Consider the following 18,414-nt stretch of genomic DNA (forward strand, 5'->3'; position numbering starts at 1 on the left):
TAGGGAAAAGAGAAATCAATGGTTTCCTGGCTAAATATATATGCTTTCTGCTTGCCACAGCAGTGACACTGCTGTAGACTTAAACGTTTTATAAATACATACTTTTCCTTCCCAATTATAATTAAACTGCCAAATACATACACATACACATACACACATGCACACACACAATTAAGCATAGAGGAAAAACCACAGAGGCTTTGCTTAGGACATGATGTTCAAGAGGCAGGCGTGACAGCTAATATCTGCAGGCAAGAACACTCTTTACCCAGGAACACATGTGCCCTGTTTGGCAAGGGTCCCTGCTACACATGATGCTTAAAGTGTCAGTTAAAGGGGTGAGGGAGAAGAGCCCTTAGAGGATGGAGGCCACCTCTCAGGGGGACAGAAAAAAAATTTTAAGTGGAAAACAGGTGAACTAAATCTACGCAGATACTAAATCATCAGCAGATACTTTGTGCCTGGTGACATTAGGAAGCAATTCATCCAACATAGGTAACACAGCTGCCTCCTCAGGAAGAGTACAACACAGACAAGGTCAGAACCCAGCCAAGCCATGCACCAACCAGCTGAAGGGTAGGGATATTATGCAAGCCAGAAAGCGGAAGTCCAGTATCTGGCACAAACTACAGAAGATAACACAGGACCAGAACATTCCTGACATGGCAACAGCATGTCCCTACCATGAAAAACAGCCAATCATCTCCTCATGCCCTGACTTTGCGCCACCTGACTTGGCCTGGTCTCACAGACACCAGAGTAATTGCACCCACAATCACTCTTTCCCCAGTCAACCTCACCGAGGGCAGAGAAGATCTAGGGCCACAGACAGCACTGAGACTAACTCTGTGGTGAGAATCCTAGGAAACCAGGAATATCAGAGCACATACCGTAACCTTGGCACTTTTCGTTCACTTCAAGTTTCTAATGCTCAAACCAACATCTCCCTAAATGGGGTCTGAAAAGCCTGCCTTGTCCTGAAATGATTCTGAAAAGATAGGAATGATAAGGCCAAGGGTAGGTAGAGAGAGAAGACCTGGTCAGGTTGATTCAGACTCCTGTCTCTAGCTATTAGGGAAGATCCCAAAGGAGAAAATATTGGCTTCTACTGCTCTCAGTCTCAATGGAGTTAATATCTGCTACCCTGAGAGCTGCTGTGGAAAGGAGGGGAAGAAGTGCTCAGATTCATTCCACCTTTTCTCAACTCTAAAATCCAGGACTAGGCCCTTCTGATTCCAGCATGTCCTCTGTCCATTCTGCCACTGTCTTAAAAGTTTACACTCAAGCCCTTGTCCCCTCCCAAGGTGACTATACAATAGACTCCTTTCTCCACACCTAATTTCCACTTGCTACACTTCGTACTCCTCAGAGCCCACTAGGCAATCTTTCTAGATTTGGATACAGACTGGACCTTTCCCTATGAAGCCCCCAACCTACAGGGACAGAGGCCTCCTACACAGCGAGTAGGCAAAGCCTACCTGCCCTGCCAGCATAATGTAAACCCAGGCTTCTGTGCCCTACAGATGACTGCCAACTCTAAGGCTAACCATGCTTCTGCACCATCTCTATATGATTGACTTCTCAGATCTGCTATCTAACAACTAAGTCCAAGCAGTAATCACTCTCCAAGTGATCAAGTCTACCATCTCCAACGTGGCTCAGGCTGGTATGCCATCTCCCGTACCAGCTCCTCACAATAATCGGACAATAATAAACCAGAGAGAAAAGATGGTATGTAAGCTCTAAAAAGTATCAAAATTAGGCTGTCAAAATGTGAAAGAAACCAAAATAACTCATTGCCAAAACATGTGAAAAGAGGGAAGGAAGAAAAGAAAAAGAAAACATTTTCTCCTGGGAGGAAATGCTTTAGGAATACACATCTCTATGGCATTTTGAACTTCATTTGTTTCAAGGATGTAGAAAGATGACATCCCAAAGGCTCACAAATGAGACACTTCTAAAAAAAAAAAAAAAAAAAAAAAAAAAAGATTTCTTAATTAATATCTTCAGGGAAACACGAAGTGCTTTTATAGACTGACTGAATCTTAATAAAATTCTCAGAGAAATTCTGGCACCCGTCACAACAAACACCCTCTTGGAATTTAATTTCCTTTTCAGCACACAATTTTCTATGGAAACTCATTTATGATGCCACCACACCAGTCAAAATCTGCCTGAAGCACAAAAACTTCAAAGTCCCACAACAGAACCTCCTAGGACTAGCTGGAAATTAGACTCATATTTAGTCTCCTACATCTAACAGAGAATCTGCCTGCTCCAAACTTTCCAGCCTGAACTGTCAGCCACACTCAACTTCTCCATCTCCTTCCTGCCCTACCTAGGCCCCTCCCACCAGTCCCTCTTTGCAGCTATAAACCCCCCCAAATTCAGTATCTTTTTCTTGTCCAACAAATGCATGAGAGAAGTCCACAAAATGGGCAAAAGAATAGAAGATATATCCACCTTCAACTTCTTACCAGAAAAAGAAAACTCGTCCTATGTAGCTTCTGGTTTAGGTCTGCTCCTTCCTTTTGGACTAGATTATTCCAGACCCCAGAATATTCATTGTGTATGCTGGGGGAGGGGGAGCTAGAATTATTCATAAGAACAAAAATGTACTTTAAAAGCTTTTTTTCCCCTGCTGGAAGCCTTAATCAATGCCATTATCTGGAGTGCTTGCAGGGAGGGAAAGAGGTGGCCAGCCTTTACTGAGCACTATCGCAATTCACAGGTGCAGACAGCCCATGGAAAATAAAGCACAGCATTGCCTGACTTCCCCCACGCAGAAATCAGTTTGAGGGGACAAGCAATGTGCTCAGGATTCACATCAGACTCTCAAGACTCCTGAACTTGCTCTGCTCTGACTTACATGCTGTTTCCAGTGTCCATGGATAGTTCTGTTAAAGAGCCCTTCACAGTTTACATGTGACTTCTCATATACATACTCTCATGTCATTACCACAACCATATAAGAGAGCTAAGGATTCTACCACTACAAAAGGCCATTGGATTCAAAGATCATCAATAACTCATGGTAACCTGCAGTGATACAGTTGTGTCCTCTCACTTTGCTTTCTCATCAATGAACTGATGATCTTCCCTGCCTCGCAGTACCTGACACTGGAAAGAATTCCAATGATGACTATTATTAAGAAGAGGGTCTTTATCTTCAGTTAGAGTATTATTTATACACAAGCCACTAGAGACATTTTGAGGACCCAATCTAACTAGTCAAGCCTTTATTTGTTTGAGAAAGTATCATTTTACTTCAAACCCGGAGATACTAACTACTATAGCTTCCAAAAAGACCCCCCAAAAAGACAACTGAAAATAGTGTAATCAAACTCAACATGGATTCTGAAAGTTAACAGAAGAAGAGTGTTGGCCTATAATAAAATACCATGGCTTACTCATGAATTGCTATTTGGCCCCAGCCATTTCCATTCTGTGTTGGCCCTCTCAGCATCCAAACATTTGCAGAAGTTTCAGCAAGAGGCTGTGCAGTCTGTAGATGCAGGGCGGGAGAGGGCACATGCTGATTAGTTTTTAAGGTGCTACTTTACTTCATTTCTTGAAAAGAACCAAGATTAGTTCAGAAATGCCACTAGCAGTAGAATCAGTTCGCTACTTCTCAAACCAGAATGGAAAAGATGGCAGAAATGTAACTGTACAAGGACTCCAGCATAAGTCTTTACAGAAGCAGCCTGTTAACAAAATGAGAGACCCTGGGGTTGCTCTTCAGGTAAGACCCATCAAGCACGAAGCCAGCCTGGCATCCATGCCAGGCTCAATGGTAAACAATTAATGAAAGGTCACGTGATAGACAAATTTTCTAAGCACAGCTAGCAACTCTATAGCAAAAACAGAGAGCCAAGGATACCAATTAACTGCCTGAGAACAACATTCACATTATAAATCTAATACCAATTAGTATGTTTTGCTTTTTCAATCTTTCTTGTTTCTCATCTGTTTTCTTTTAAATAGATGCTAATTTCTTTATAAAACCAGATGAGGTCTATTTTGTGTGGGTGCTCTAATCTCATAAGGAAAGTCTTCCAACCCCCCAAACCTCCATCAAATTATCTAGCTCATTTTTTGTGGAGTTCCGCTGTTGACTCGTTTGTTTTTACCCAGGGCCTTGAGCTCTTGCATGGCTTGGCTCCTTGCCACCTCCCAAGTCTGGAGCTCTACTACTTGGGCTGCACTTCCACTTCCACTTTTTTACTGGCTAATTGGAGTTAAAGAGTCTTGGGAATTTTTTCTGACTGGGCTGGCTTCAAACCATGATCCTCAGATCTCCATCTCCTGAGATTACAGGATGGGGTTGCATGCATGAGTCACCCATGCAGTTTTATCTAGCTCTTTTGTTTCTAGCTCACTTTTTACATACCACTTTACAGATAAGAAAACTGATGTCTTGAAAGGGTAAATGACTGATCAAAGGCCATGCTTCTTTGGTAACACATCTAGGCTGGGGCCAGGACTCACTATGAGGCCCACGGACTGGGCCTCCAGCGATCTTCACTGAAAACGACCTGGCATACTGGTATCTAGAATACAAAGTTCACTTGGGATGGAAAAGAAGAAGAAAAAGAAATCAGCAGGCCATCTGTATTTACAGGGCACCGTGCAAACGTTTCCATCGACGACCGGCCTCCCCAGACCCAGAACAACTCTCAGACCCAGCCCGCAGGAAGGCCGGCCCCGCGCCTCCCGCGGCAGCCGGCGGCGGCCCACCCGGGGCTAACCGCAGCCAGGCGCCGGCTTCCCAGCGCGGTGGGTAGGGTGCAGAGGGGCGATTACTTCGGACACTTGGGATTTCGTGCAGCCCAACCCCACCTGCTTTACAACATCCCTAAATGCCCGTCACCCGCTGGGCTGACCCCCACAACTTTCCCAGGACTAGAGCCCTGGGTCGGAGGCGACAAGCAGAGGAGGGCGAGGCGGGCCCGGCGCAGGAGGCGGCGGCGCGCAAGGTTCCGAGCCGCGCTCGCGGGACCTCCCGCTCCACCTCCGGCGCCACCGGGTCCCCGCCCCGGACACCGGGAGCGGCGCGGGGCTGCCCACAGGGCCCCGCCGAGCCCCAGCCCACGCCGCGCGGAGCCGAGCGCGCCCTGCCCGCCGCCCGCCTTCCCCGGCTGGGTCCCCGCGCCGCCCGCGCCCGCACTTCCCGCCCGGCCCGCGCGGGGCTCGCGCTCCGCCCCAACTTTTACCGGCCTCGGCCCGGGCCCTGGAGCGCGGAGCCGAGGGACCGCGGCGACCGGAGACGACGAGCGGCCGAACCCCCGAACCCCTCGCCGACGCGAGTTGCGCGCGGGACCCCGGGCGCCCCGGCCTCGGCCCGCAGCCCGCCGTGGAGCGGGAGGCGGAGCCCGCGTGGCGGGAAGCGCGCGGTGGCGGCGCCGCACCCCCGGGGTCCCGCGCCCGGCCGCCCGGCGGCCCCCTGGCCCCGCCGCCCACCTGCCGCCGCCTCCGCCGACGTCGCCGGGAATACGTGGCAGGGGCCGCCGCTCGCTCGCCCGCCCGCCGCTCGCCTCGCCTCTTCCCGGCGCCCGCGCGGGCGGCTCCGCGCGCCGGACCGCAGCGCCAGGCGCCCTCTGCCGCCGGGAAGCCGAATCCCGCCCTAACCCTAACCCCCCCTCCCCGCCCCTCCACCCCTGCCCAGCCTGGCCCGGCCCAGACCGGCCCCACTGGGCGCCACTGGGCCGCCGGGGACCCGCACCTCCGGACGCGCGCCCTCCCCGGCGGCAGCGCCCCCCCCCCCCGCGCTCCACAGCGCTCGGGGTTCAGAGCCTCGGCTCAGGTGGGGCTTGGATGAGTGGAGGGGACCGAGAACCTGCGTTCGGCTTTCTGTACGTCGCCTGTTTGTGGGGTACCCCGCACCTCCACCTGGGAGCAACGCCAGAGCCGCACAGGGCCCACGCAGCTGAATGCCACTCGGGGATTGCGGACCAACGGCACGGTTTGTTGTTGTCTTAATCGACCAGTTAAAAGCTAGCTCATCTCCTTGGGCCACAATCAACTCACCTATAAATTAAGAATAAAACCTACCTCCTAGGGTCGTTGTGAGGATTGAGGCCATGCACCGCCGTCAAGAGTTTGCCCACCCTTCTCTGTGTAATGTATTATGATGGTCATTTGTATTTTTACTGATCTAACAGGTGATAGCAATCTATGTGTATATACCGCTACCTTTCCACCTGAGAACAATCTTAAACCCTTGTACAGTGGGACTGTCACCTGTCCCCCAAAGTGAGTCAGCCCTAGGGGACAAGGCTGCCCCTATCCCTTCTTCACTAGCCACCCCAGGAACACATCTTGGGGTTTTTGGTTGATTGGTTTGGGAGGGAGGGAGGTTGTTTGTATTTTTGTGATGATTCTAGGGCTTGAACTTGAGGCCTGCGTGCTGTCCCTGAGTTTATTTGTTCAAGGCTAGCACTCTACCACCTGAGCCACAGTTCTACTTCCAGCTTATTTTGGTAGTTGGAGGTGAGAGTCTTATGGACTTCCTGCCTCAAGCCTCAGATCTCAGCCTCCTGAGTAGCTAGGATTGCAGGCGTAAGCCACTGGCACCTGGCCACATCTTGGGGTTTGTTTTTGTTTTTGTTTTTTTTAAGAGCTGTAGAACAACTTTTCTGTAGGTTTTACACACAAGTTTCTGTGGCCAACCTCTTAATGAACAAGTGCTTAGTTTCCTGATTTCAGAAGCAGTCATCATGATCTGTTTGGGGGCCTCCTGTGTACTGCTTCTTCCTGACTTCTCCCTGTCCTTCTTAAACACTCCTAGAAGATTCTTCCTTATCCACACATAAAGCAGCTGTACAGTTGGGACAGGTTAGCAATACAGAAAGAATATAGAAAGACTGTATTGCTCTCCTAGCCACACCCTAGGAGACATCTCCCCCCCTACCCCCAGCTCTTCCCCTGTACCTCCCAAGGAATATCTCCTTGAGGGCAATTGGCAGTCCATTTGAGGTTAGGACTTCTCTCTGGGGGGTGGAGAAACTCTCAGCCTGGTCTGAGACACCTGTGCAATGGAGCCCTTGGCATCTTTAGCCTGACTTTGTGTAACAAATGCCTACTTAAAACACATGCCTTACATCTTATTACGTACTAACAACCATAGGATAGTAACCATGTACATGCATTGATCCCTGCCAAGTTAGAGATACTCCCCAAACCCTAGAAAACTGAAATACTTAGCCATTCTGGCTTTCATTTCTCTTAACAGATTCTCTCTCTCTTTCTCTCCCCCCCCCTTTCATATTCCACTCACCTTTTTGCTTTGCCATTTTTCTTTTCTGGATGTACATGCACACATGTGTGTGTATCCCCTTCATGTGTTGGAGATACCAAGAATCTGGAATCTTTAACCTCCACAACTACCCACCCATAACCACCAGACCATCAGAGGGGCATAAAGTCCTAGCCTGACTCCTCACACCTGTAGTACCTCAGCCCTTTAACCATGTACCATTGAATGTAACACCTTGCTACAATGGAAGAGTTATCAGGAACCCAGTCTTTAAAGGACATCCCTAAAACACATTAATGAAAGCTACTACTGATTAATTTATTTGGCATGCATTTCAGGAACATCTATTTAGTGTCTAGGTGCTACAAGGTTGAGAGAGACAATCATGTACGAGGGAAAGCTTTTGTCCTTACAGGAGTTTGAGCTGTAATGGCTGACAGGCAGACACCTAGATGAATGCTTTGTGAGAGCAGAGGAAGGGAGAAAATGATATGCACCTAAATGTGAAATTAGTAAGCCTTAAAGACTGAATTGGGGTAGTGGTATTGCTGGGCAGCTTGCTTTAATTTGTTGAAACTGTAGATTTTAAGCCACTGTTTAAAATTAATGACTAATTTTGTAAGGCAAACAGAGCCATTGAAGTAGGATTTGGGTTCCTTTGCTTGTGTCAGTACTAGGTCTTGAACTCAAGGCCTCTCATACTCTTGCTTAGCTTCTTTACTCAAGAAAGGCACTCTACTACTTGAGCCACACCTCCACTTCTGGCTTTTTGCGGGTGAATTAGAGATAAGAGTCGCTCAGATTTGGGGCTGGGAAGGTGGCCCAGTGGTAGAGTGCTTGCCTGGTATGCATGAGGCCTAAGTTCGATTCCTCAACACATAAACAGAAAAATCTTGAAGTGGTGCTGTGACTCAAGTGGTAGAGCGCTAGCCTTGAGCTGAAGAGCTCAGGGACTGCACCCAAGCCCAGAGTTCAAGCCCCATGACTGACAAAAACAAAAATGTCTCTCAGGATTTGTCTGACCCAGCTGGCTTTGAATCTTAATCCTCATATCTCAGGTTCCTGAGTAGCTAGATTTATAGGCATGAGCCACCCACACCCGGGAACATTCAGTCTCAATGTAGTGTCAAATGCTCCCTTATTCTGGTTAATGACTTATCTATTGTATCTTTGTGAAAGTGCTATAATTTCCAAATTAGAGTTATATATCTTGTATTGCAAATCTGAGAGGGAAAGTTCACATACGATTTCTCTAGTAGCTTCTAATAGAGCATGCATACCAAGCTGCCCTTATGTGAGCTGCTCCCACATTGACAAGGCCACTAGAATTGGAGAATATGATGACATTTGTGAGCTGATCACTTGTGCCTCGCTTCTTGCTGTCTTGAAGCACTGCTTTGAGACCACAGTGAAGAAATCTGGCCCAACCTCCTTAAAGATGAAAGACCCCAGGGAGAGAAAGGCATGCCCTTCCAGCTCGCAACCATTAGCTAAATTCAGCATCACAATGGAGCCCCAGGCAAGGCCCGCCAGCCAAAAACGACTCTAGTTTTCTAGAAATAAAATGATTGTTGTTTTGCATCACTACGAATTGGGATGGTTTGCCACGCACTAGATAACTGCTGTACACACTACACATAAACAAGGTCTTGATGAAATTCACCCATGAGTCAGTAGTCTTGCCCGCATTTTCTGTCAGGAGGCATTCCATCACCAGTCTGAGTTTAGCAGAACATCAGATTTTATATCAATTCCCTCTTGCAGTGTTCTGCATTGAGTTGGGTACTGAGCCTTATACTGTTTCAAATACTTTGCAACACTATGCCAAAAACAGCTAATAAACCACCAAGAGTTTTAAGGCTGATTGGTTTGCCAACATAAGTATCATAGGGGTTGAATATGTTATATCTGCCACTTAAGCTTAATGACAAGATTATCAGGTGTGTGTGTGTGTGTGTGTGTGTGTGTGTGTGTGTGTGTGTGTGTGTGTGTGTGTGTTGGTACTGGGACTTGAACTCAGAGCCATGTGCTCTTAGCAAAACACATCCAGTGTTCCCCCACTTGAGCCGCACCTCTATTTCTGGTGGGGTTTTTTTTTGGTTTTTTGTTGTTTGTTTGTTTTTGCTTGTACATTGGAGATAGAATCTCTTGGACTCTTTTGTCTGCCTGAGCTGGCTTCAAACCTTGTTCCTCAGATCTTAGCCTTCTGAGTAGCCAGAATTAGAGATATGGGCCACTAGCCCTTGTCAACCAATATGATTATTAACCATTAAAATAGACTCTTAGGGCAGGGCACTGGTGGCTCACACCTGTATTTCTAATGAGTTAGGCTGAGACCTGAGGATCATGGTTTGGAGCCAGACCAAGCAGGAAAATCTATGAAACTCTTATCTCCAATTAACCACCAGAAAACCAGAAGTAGCGCTGTGACTCAAAGTGGTAGAATGCTACCCTTGAGCAAAAGAGCTCAAGGACAGTGCCCAGGTCATGAGTTCAAGCCCCATGACCGACATATATACATGCATACATACATATATAAAATAGACTATTTGCAACTGTGAAAATGGAATGAGAAAACCTGTTGGGGATGCTACTTCTTAGAGGGAAGGGTACAGGGAATGTGCTAGAAGAAGTTAAGTTGGAATTCAGTATAAACGTGTGGAAATGTAATAATGAAATCCTACTCCCTGCATAACTGATATGAACCCATAAAAAGTGTATAAAATGAGAAGATTAAGCTGGCACCAGTGGCTCATGCCTGTAATCCTTGATATTCAGGAAGCTGATATCTGAAGATCTTGGTTCAAAGCCAGTTGGGGCAGGAAAGTCCAAGACACTCCTATCTCCAATTAATTAGCAAAAAAGCCAAAAGTAGAGGTATGGCTCACATGACAGAGCATTAGCTCCAGGACTGGCATGTACACACACACACACACACACACACACACACACACACACACACACAATATTATTGATGACATTTTATCACAGATCATAGAGCATCAGAGAATGAAGGGCAATTAGAGACCATCTCATTTTATAGAGGAGGAAACTGGAGCAACAAGAGATGAGAAGAGCCTTACAAAGCTCCAGGGTCCTGGAACTGTCCCAGAGCAGAAGCTGGGATGATCTTTCAACAGTACCACTCTTGAGCTGTTCTGTTGGGGGTTTTTTCTCTTTGACATTTCTTGCTATTTAAAATCTTCCAGAACTTATTTCCAGATTGGCAGAAGAGAACCTATTTCCGTTATTTTGATTTAATCACCATACTTATTTAATGAGTGTGTTTTGTATAATTTTCTTAGATCATCTATAACATTGTTTTGAAATAGCCTTCAGAATAAACTGTCAAAATGCCATTATGGTAGTTTTTGTTTTGTATGACAAATACTTTATGTGCTATTTTAATGAATGCCTTCTTTTTTTGTTTTTTGAATTCTGTAGAGTTTTACAACAGAGAAAATAAAAGTCAAGCATAATGTAAAAAAAAAAAATCTTCCTATGCTCAAAGAATACTTTCAGCTTTCCTTTGCATTTAGGATAAAATCCAAACTCTTAATATGGCTTTTGGCCCCTGCAAGTTCTGTGCAGCATGCCCCAGCAGAGGGATTCATTCTGCTCTGCCCTGATGAATTTCTTTATAATTTCCAAACCAGCCAGCTCTATACTTCAAGCCTTTTGCACACACTGGATTTATGGAAGTCCTCTTCTGTGAATCTCTATGCTTTACTAAATTCTATTGATCTGGACCCATGAGACTTCTGTGGTTGCAAGCAATGGAAAGTGATTTGGGGGGATGACAGGAAACAAAAAAGTTGTTAGGCAGATAGGCAGTTCACAATCTCTCCAGCTAAATTTCAGACAGGTTAAGAATCAAGATAGGTTTCTCGTGCCTATAATCCTAGCTATCCAGGAGGCTGCAATCTGAGGATCACAGTTTGAAGCCAGCCCCGGCAGAAAAGTCTGTAAGATTCCTATCTCTGATTAACCAAAAAGCCAAAAGTGGAGCTATGGCTCAACTGGTAGAATGCTAGCCTTGAGCGAAAAGGATGGTTCAGGAATCTAAGGGGAGACAGACACTGCTACTGACACCACCCACTTAGTTTCTTCTGTCCATCCTTCCACTCCAGATTCCCATCCTGAGAAGAAACTCCGTTTGACCTCTCTTGGTGACAACCACTCTCTTACCTGGAGGAAAATAGGATGCCTTGAGTGAAAACCCTGAAGACACTCAATAGGGTGTTGTCACCAGACAGCAAAGACTGTCCTTTATGTAGTCTCTCAGGCCTTAGCTTAAATGTCACTTTCTCTGGGGAGCTTTTCTTAACCACTCCATCTGTTATACTGTCATGTACTCCTAAAGATTTTTTGGTTTGGTTTTTTTTTTTTTTTTTTTACTGTTCTCATCATGTTTTGTAGTTGCATATTTATATGCTTATTTGCTTCTTTCATTTCTTCCTCCATAAAAAAGAAGTTATACCGTCTGCCCTCTCTATATTCTTAAGTAGATTCTAAATATTAAAAGAACAGACAAGCTAGCAAAGATAGCTTATGCCTGTAATCTTAGCTACTCAGGTAGCTGAGATCTGGGGATGTGGTTCAAAGCCAGCCTGGGTAGAAAATCCTGAGAAATGCTTATCTCCAATTGACCACCAAAAGTCTGGAAGTGGAGCTGTGGTTCAGAGTGGTAGAGTGCCAGCCTTGAGCAAACACTTAAGCAAGAGCACAAAGCCCTGAGTTCAAGCTCCAGTATCTGCACCATAAAAACAAAAACAGACAAGCAGGCCCCTGAATGACTGAGTTGACCTGGGCCTGTGGTTCTTCTGACTTTGCCGAACTGAATGAGAAAAGATGGAGAAAATATGGGGAGCATAGTTTGTAAAGATTCGTGCTTAGGGCTGATGAGAGAGGACTCACACCCAGGACAAATGGGGAACAGCACATACCATACTGTGTCATGTAGGAGCCATTTGGGTATTTGCTCTTTATTAGTTATATTTTGGTCTTTTGGAGGTTTTGAGGGTTTGGGTCTTTTTTTTTTCCTTGCTGTGATATACACAAGTTGAACAACCCAGGACCTAATACTTGTTAGGCTCAAGTGGTAGAGTGCTAGCAAAGTAAGCAAAGCAAGCAAGTGGCCTCTGGGTTCAAAGTCCATACTGGTCAAAAGAACATTAAAGTAATTCACCTCAGGCTTTGCTGAATACAAGGTTTAAATACTAAATTGGTTTCTTGCAGTAATGTCACAATTGCTCAGCTGCTGTTCAGCTGAAAGTTAAAATCGAAAGTGAGTTCGCAGAAGCCTGCATGATGAAAAGACATTTGTGGACACATACCTTCTCTACTACACGAGTCATGCGCCCAACCCTTTTGTGTTTGAGACAGGGTCACTTACCTTGCTTAGACTGGCAGGAAAGCATGCCCCTCCTTCCTTCCCTACTCCTGAGTAGCTGGGATTACAGATGTGAATCACTATGCTCAGCCTGGGTTTTTTTGTTGTTTTTTTGTTTTTTTTGTCAGTCATGGGCCTGAACTCTGGGCCTAGGCGCTATCCCTCAGCTCTTCAGCTCAAGGCTAGCACTCTACCACTTGAGCCACAGCGCCACTTCTGGCTTTTTCTGCTTATGTGGTGCTGAGGAGTTGAATCCAGGCCCTCATGCATGCAAGGCAAGCGCTCTACCACTGAGCCACCTTCCCAGCCCCAGCTCAGCCTGTTTTGATTGCTATCTGGCAAAATAAAAATTTAACACCCTTGGTTCTCCCCTACACTCTGATGTTTTTGTAATGTTCTTGGCCCATAAATCTGGAAGACCTCAAAAGTGTCCACTTTACAACTTCAGAGGTCTGGCAGTCCCTACACTGAATGAACGGTTGACACGGGGGCCACCAGCTCAGCAGCCACTGTTGCTGTTGTTTCAGTCATGGAAACCCAGCCTTCTTATTTGCATATCATGCCTTCTTAGCAGTCATATTTACTCCACTGGTTAGAAAGTAAGTATGAGCTTGGTGCTAGTGCCTCATGCCTGTAATCCTAGCAACTCAGCAGGCTGAGATCTGAGGATTGAGACCTGAAGCCAGCCTGGGCAAAGAAAGTCCATGAGAATTTTTTGGGTTTTTTTTTTTTTTTTGCTGATCCCGGGGCTTGAACTCTGCGCGTGGGTACTATCCTTAAGCTTCTTTTGCTCAAAGCAAATGCTCTACCACTTGAGCCACAGTGCAACTTCCAGCTTATTGAGTATTTATAGGAAATAAGAATCTCATGCAGTTTCCTGCCCAGGCTGGCTTCAAACTACAATCTTCAGAGCTCAGCCTCCTGAGTAGCTAGAATTACAGCCATGAGCTATTGGCACCCAGCTTGTGAGACTCTTATCTCCAATAAACTACTTAGAAAAGCTGGAAGTGGCACTGTGGCTCAAGTGGTAGAGCACTAGCCTTGAGCACAGAGATCATCAGTGATAGTGCCCAGGCCCTGAGTTCAAGCCCAGGACTGGCAAAAAAAAAAAAAAAGAAGAAGAAGACTGAGACTTCCCTCTAAGAATATATCTCTGGCTATGAGTCACAAAAGTGTTGTACCTTGGCTCTTTACTATTGGGAAAAAAAGATACACCTGTATGCATTTGTGTACATCTATAGTGTGAAGAGGCCTTAGATGGCCTAACACAGGGGAGCTACATAAAAAAGACTATTTTTTACTAGCTTTACTAATAGGACTCAGAACACTGAAGCTAATTACTGGTGGGGCTCACACCTGTAATCCTAGCTGCTCAAAGGCTGAGATCTGGAGGATTGCTGTTCAAAGGCAGCCCAGGCAGAAAAGTCCTCAAGGCTCCTTCTCCAAAATAACCAACAAAAAGCTGATCTTGGGGCCTGGCTCAAGTGGTAGAGTACCAGCAAAGTAAGTAAAGCAAGCAAGAGGCCTCTAGGTTCAAAGCCCAATATTGGTCAAAAGAAAATTAAACTAATTCACTAAGTTGGCCTCTTGCAGTAATGTCACAAGTGCTTAATTGCTGTCAGCTGGAAGTTAAAATCGACTGTGTGTTCCCAAAAGATGAAAAGACCCTTGTGGAAATGTACCTTCTCTATGCCGAGAGGAGACTCCACTCAGCTGCTTCCATTTGGAAAGCAGTATGCTTCAAGCCATGTGCATTTACATTTGTATCAGCAACTAGCCTATTCACTTCCCCACATAGCTGTACATTGTGTTTCACAAAGAAAACTACTATGTAAGTATCAATGAGATAAAGTGTCTTTCCTCACTACTAGTGGCATCATGTATTTTTAATATTATTTCATTTCGTTATTTATTTATTTATCCATCCATTTTTGTATTTGTGTTGGTCCTAAGGCCGGTACTCAGGACGTTGCTTTCTCATATGGCTTTTTCACTGAAGACTGGTACTCTAGCACTTGAGCCACACCTCCACTTCCAGCTTTTACATGGTTAATTAGAGGTAAGAATCTCACAAACCAGTCAGATGCCAGTGGCTCCTGCTTGTAATCCTAGCTACTCAGGAGGCTGAGATCTGCAGATCACAATTCAAAGCCAGGCTTGCTGGGAAAGTCCATGAGATTTTTGTCTCCAATTCAGCACCAAAAAAAATCCAGAAGTGAAGCTGTGACTCAAGAGGTAGAGTGTCAGCCTTGAGCAAAAATGCTCAGAGACAGCACCCAGACCCTGAGTTCAAACCCCAGGACATCAAACCCTGGGACTGGCGCACGCGTGCACGTGCGCGCGCGCGCGCGCACACACACACACACACACACACACACACAGAATCTCACAGATTCAATCCTCAGATTTTTAAATAAAGGTTTTGAACAAAATTACTATCGACTTCATTCCACAACAAAAATAAGCTGATTCGTTTGCACAAGAAGTTCAAAGATGTCCACTTTTGTTTTTACAAATCCAAAGGAGCACTCAAGAAAAGTTCAACCAAGATCTTCACACCTGCTCCCCCTGGCTTCTTGAAATTTAAGACTTCAGTTGAAGGACAGAAGGAGATCCTACCCAAGCCTTGCTCCAGCAGCCAGAGCACATTCTCCAGCCAAAAATACCAGCAGATTCTTTAACTTTCATTTTTTCACAGCTTCCTTCCTTCTGGAAATGTTAAGTTTCTTTTTCAGTGGAAATTAGAGCATCATTACCTTGCCTGTCTTCGTACTCATCTGACTCTTTGCAGGCTTTCAGGGGGTTTGCTTGGTAAAGTCAGACCACACTAAAATAAAACCGCAGCTCCCCAGGGCCCCATTAAAATCGGAACTGTCAGCATGCTTAGAACGGAGCAGGACAGCTTCATCTTTATTCCATAGGTTGTAAATAGTCGACTAAGGTTTTTAACTTCCAAACTGAAAAAGAACATTACTGAATTACTTTAACTTTCAGACCCACAATCCTCAAAATCACCAGTGATTCATCTACCAGCTGTGCCTTTTGCTCTGGCACAGTTTTAACATCAAAAGTTATTTCTCAAAAAGCCAGGAACTGGAGGTGCACACTTGTAACCTAGCTACTCAGGAGGTTGAGATCTGAGGAATACAGTTCAAAGCCAGGCTGGGTAGGAAAGTCTGAAACTTTTATTCCAATTAGTCACCAAAAAGCCAGAAGTGGATCAGTGGCTAAAGTGGCAAAGCACCAGCCTTGAACAAAAAAACTAAAGAGTAGAGCCTAGGCCGTGAGTTCAAGCTCCAACACTGGCGCGTGCGTGTGCACACACGCACACACACACACATTCATGATTTAGGAATATAATCCTAGCTTCTTGGAAGGCTGAGACTGTTGGGACCATGGTTCGAGGTCAGCCTTAGCAGTGAAAAGTTTGAGATAGTCTCTTCTCAACTGTGATCTTGGCTATTGAGAAACCTAATATAGAATGTGCTCAGCTTCCAGTGGGAAGTGAGACACTATCTGAAAATAACCTGCAAAAATCAGGGCTAGAGTTGTAGCCCAGTGTTAAGAGTACTTGGGAAATACAAGACCCTGATTTCAAAACCCAGGTATTTCTTGGATGGGCTCAAAGGCTCATGCCTATAATCCTAGTTATTTGTGAGGCAAAGATCACACAGTTCAAAGATTAGCCCAAGGAATATGTGAGCCAGAACCAACAAGCAAGTAAGGTGCTATACATCTGTAATTTCAGCTATGGGAAAACATGGTATCATTTAAATCTGAGGCTAGCTTCAAGAAAAGAAAAAGGAGATAAAAGAAAGAATACCTTTTCAAAAATAACTAAAAAGCAAAATGAGTTCAAGTAATAAGAGTACTTATTAGCACAATGTCCTGAGTTCAAACAACAGTACTGCCTCTGCCCCATCCAAATAAAGGTGTTTTCTGTCACTTCTATCCTTGTTCATACCTGAGCAGCAGTAGCAGCAAAAAGTAATCAAAGGTTTCTAGTCTGCCCTTAACTCTTCAATCAGGCCAAACATGTTTACTGAGCAGCTAAAATATTCATGCAAGGTATTGGGTTTTATGAACACAGAGATATGCATAAAAAACACAGTTCTAGCAAAGCTCACAGACCAGTGAAGAGGAAAACTAAGCCTATAATTACAAATGATAATTACTTAATGTAGACTCTGGAAAAAGGTCCTATGAGAAAGTTTAATCAAGGAGACTAATTTTAGACTGAGAGATCATGGCAGAGTTTTCAGGAAGTGATCTGAAGATGAGGCCAAAGAGACAAGCAGGTATTGTTCCCTCTTGGCATGTGATTTTTTTCTGCCAGGCTTCAATGTCTCTTGGACAATAACCACAGTAAAAAGTACAACTTGTCAGGGAATCCCAGGTTCCTCACAGGGGCTTGCTTACCCAGCCAGCACATACTCGGCTCTCTGAACTCTTGATCCCCTCAGCTACAGCATTCAAGTGTACACACCACGTGGGAGATCTAAAGCAGTGATGCCAGGAGCACTGCACTGGCTCTGGTGTGCATGCCAGACTCACACCCAAATGGTCAGCTCAAGGAGAGCAGGTGGCTGTCTTGGCTCTTTATCTATTGCTCACAAATGTAAACAGGTCCTTGAAGTCAGCTCAACTCATGGCCACTGTTCAATAAACACCTGTTTAATGGAATTGGACTTTATCTCAGCATGTAGTAGTGTGTCAGAAATCTGATCTAATATCTAATAAGGACCAAGTTAGACAAAGTAAGTGTGCTTTAGCACTGCAGAGACAGAAGCGAAATGGCCTGACAAGCTCTGTGTCCTGAAGCTTTAAAGAATCCAGCTTGTGCCACTGGATGGAATTGGTAAAGCCACACAGTTCAGAGACTCATAAACTGTAAGGTGCAACATTGATCAACACTGATTAACATAACAGCAGTTTACTTTTTTCCCTGTGCCAGTACTGAGGCTAGAAGTCAGGGCCTAATGCTCTTGCTTGGCTTTTTTACCCTTAATAGGAGATAAGTTCTCACTGATGTTCCTGTCTGGGCTGGATTCAAAACACGGTCCTCAGATCTCAACTTTCTAAGCAGCTGGGATTACAGGTGTAAGCCACAGGCACCCAGCACTCCCTCCTTTGGAGAGAGGGGAAAGACTGTTTTCAGTGTTGCTTGACCTAGGATGCCTTACATTCTGACAAGTCCATCATAAGGTGAAAATATCAAAAGTCAAAATATATTTAATACATCAAACTTGACAAACACGATAGTTTAGCAACTTGGGCACAGTAGGTATCAGCAATTCGATTGTGTGGCTGACTTGGAGCTGTAGCTACAGCCCTGCCCAGCATTGCCAGTGAGAGTCATCCTGTGTGTGGCTGGACTAAAATGCACGTACAGTTTTTATTAACTGTGGACTGTTTTTGTACTATCATAAGATCAACAAATCATGTAAGCTTGAACCATCACGTTGAGACCATCTCTATAGAGAACCATGCTCTGCTTTCAGAAACATTAAAGGGTGTCCAACACCAAGGAAGCTCAGTATTAATCACCACTTTGCAAGGTACTTACAGTGAGCTTTATTTTCCTCTTCAGTCTGCTCCATGTTCATACCTTTTTCATTGTGGGGGTGAGAAGACAATAAAGCATGAAATTATACTTGTAAAAGTTAGTTGTTCTTGTATGGGCCTGTCATCAAGGTGCCCAGCTTCTAGCAGGTGAAGTGACAGGCACTCCACCCACGCTAGATCACTCAGGCATGATGACAACGAT

At 45.3% G+C, this 18,414-nt stretch overlaps 1 protein-coding gene across 2 annotated transcripts in view; it reads right to left on the minus strand.

Annotated features, from left to right (window-relative positions):
* Positions 1-5,544, minus strand: part of Smco4 (single-pass membrane protein with coiled-coil domains 4) — a 54,133-nt gene extending 48,589 nt beyond the window's left edge. Inside the window, exon 1 of one of the 2 annotated variants that reach the window (XM_042685188.1) lies at positions 5,461-5,544. The gene's annotated coding sequence lies outside the window, so the exon portion shown is untranslated. Of the gene's footprint in view, positions 1-5,213; positions 5,239-5,460 lie in introns of those variants that run through there. The other variant, XM_042685189.1, reaches the window with a different exon arrangement.
* Positions 5,545-18,414: the final 12,870 nt, after the last annotated feature.

Source organism: Dipodomys spectabilis, unplaced genomic scaffold, assembly GCF_019054845.1.
Source record: "Dipodomys spectabilis isolate Male_0828 unplaced genomic scaffold, ASM1905484v1 ptg000094l, whole genome shotgun sequence".
NCBI lineage: Eukaryota > Metazoa > Chordata > Mammalia > Rodentia > Heteromyidae > Dipodomys > Dipodomys spectabilis.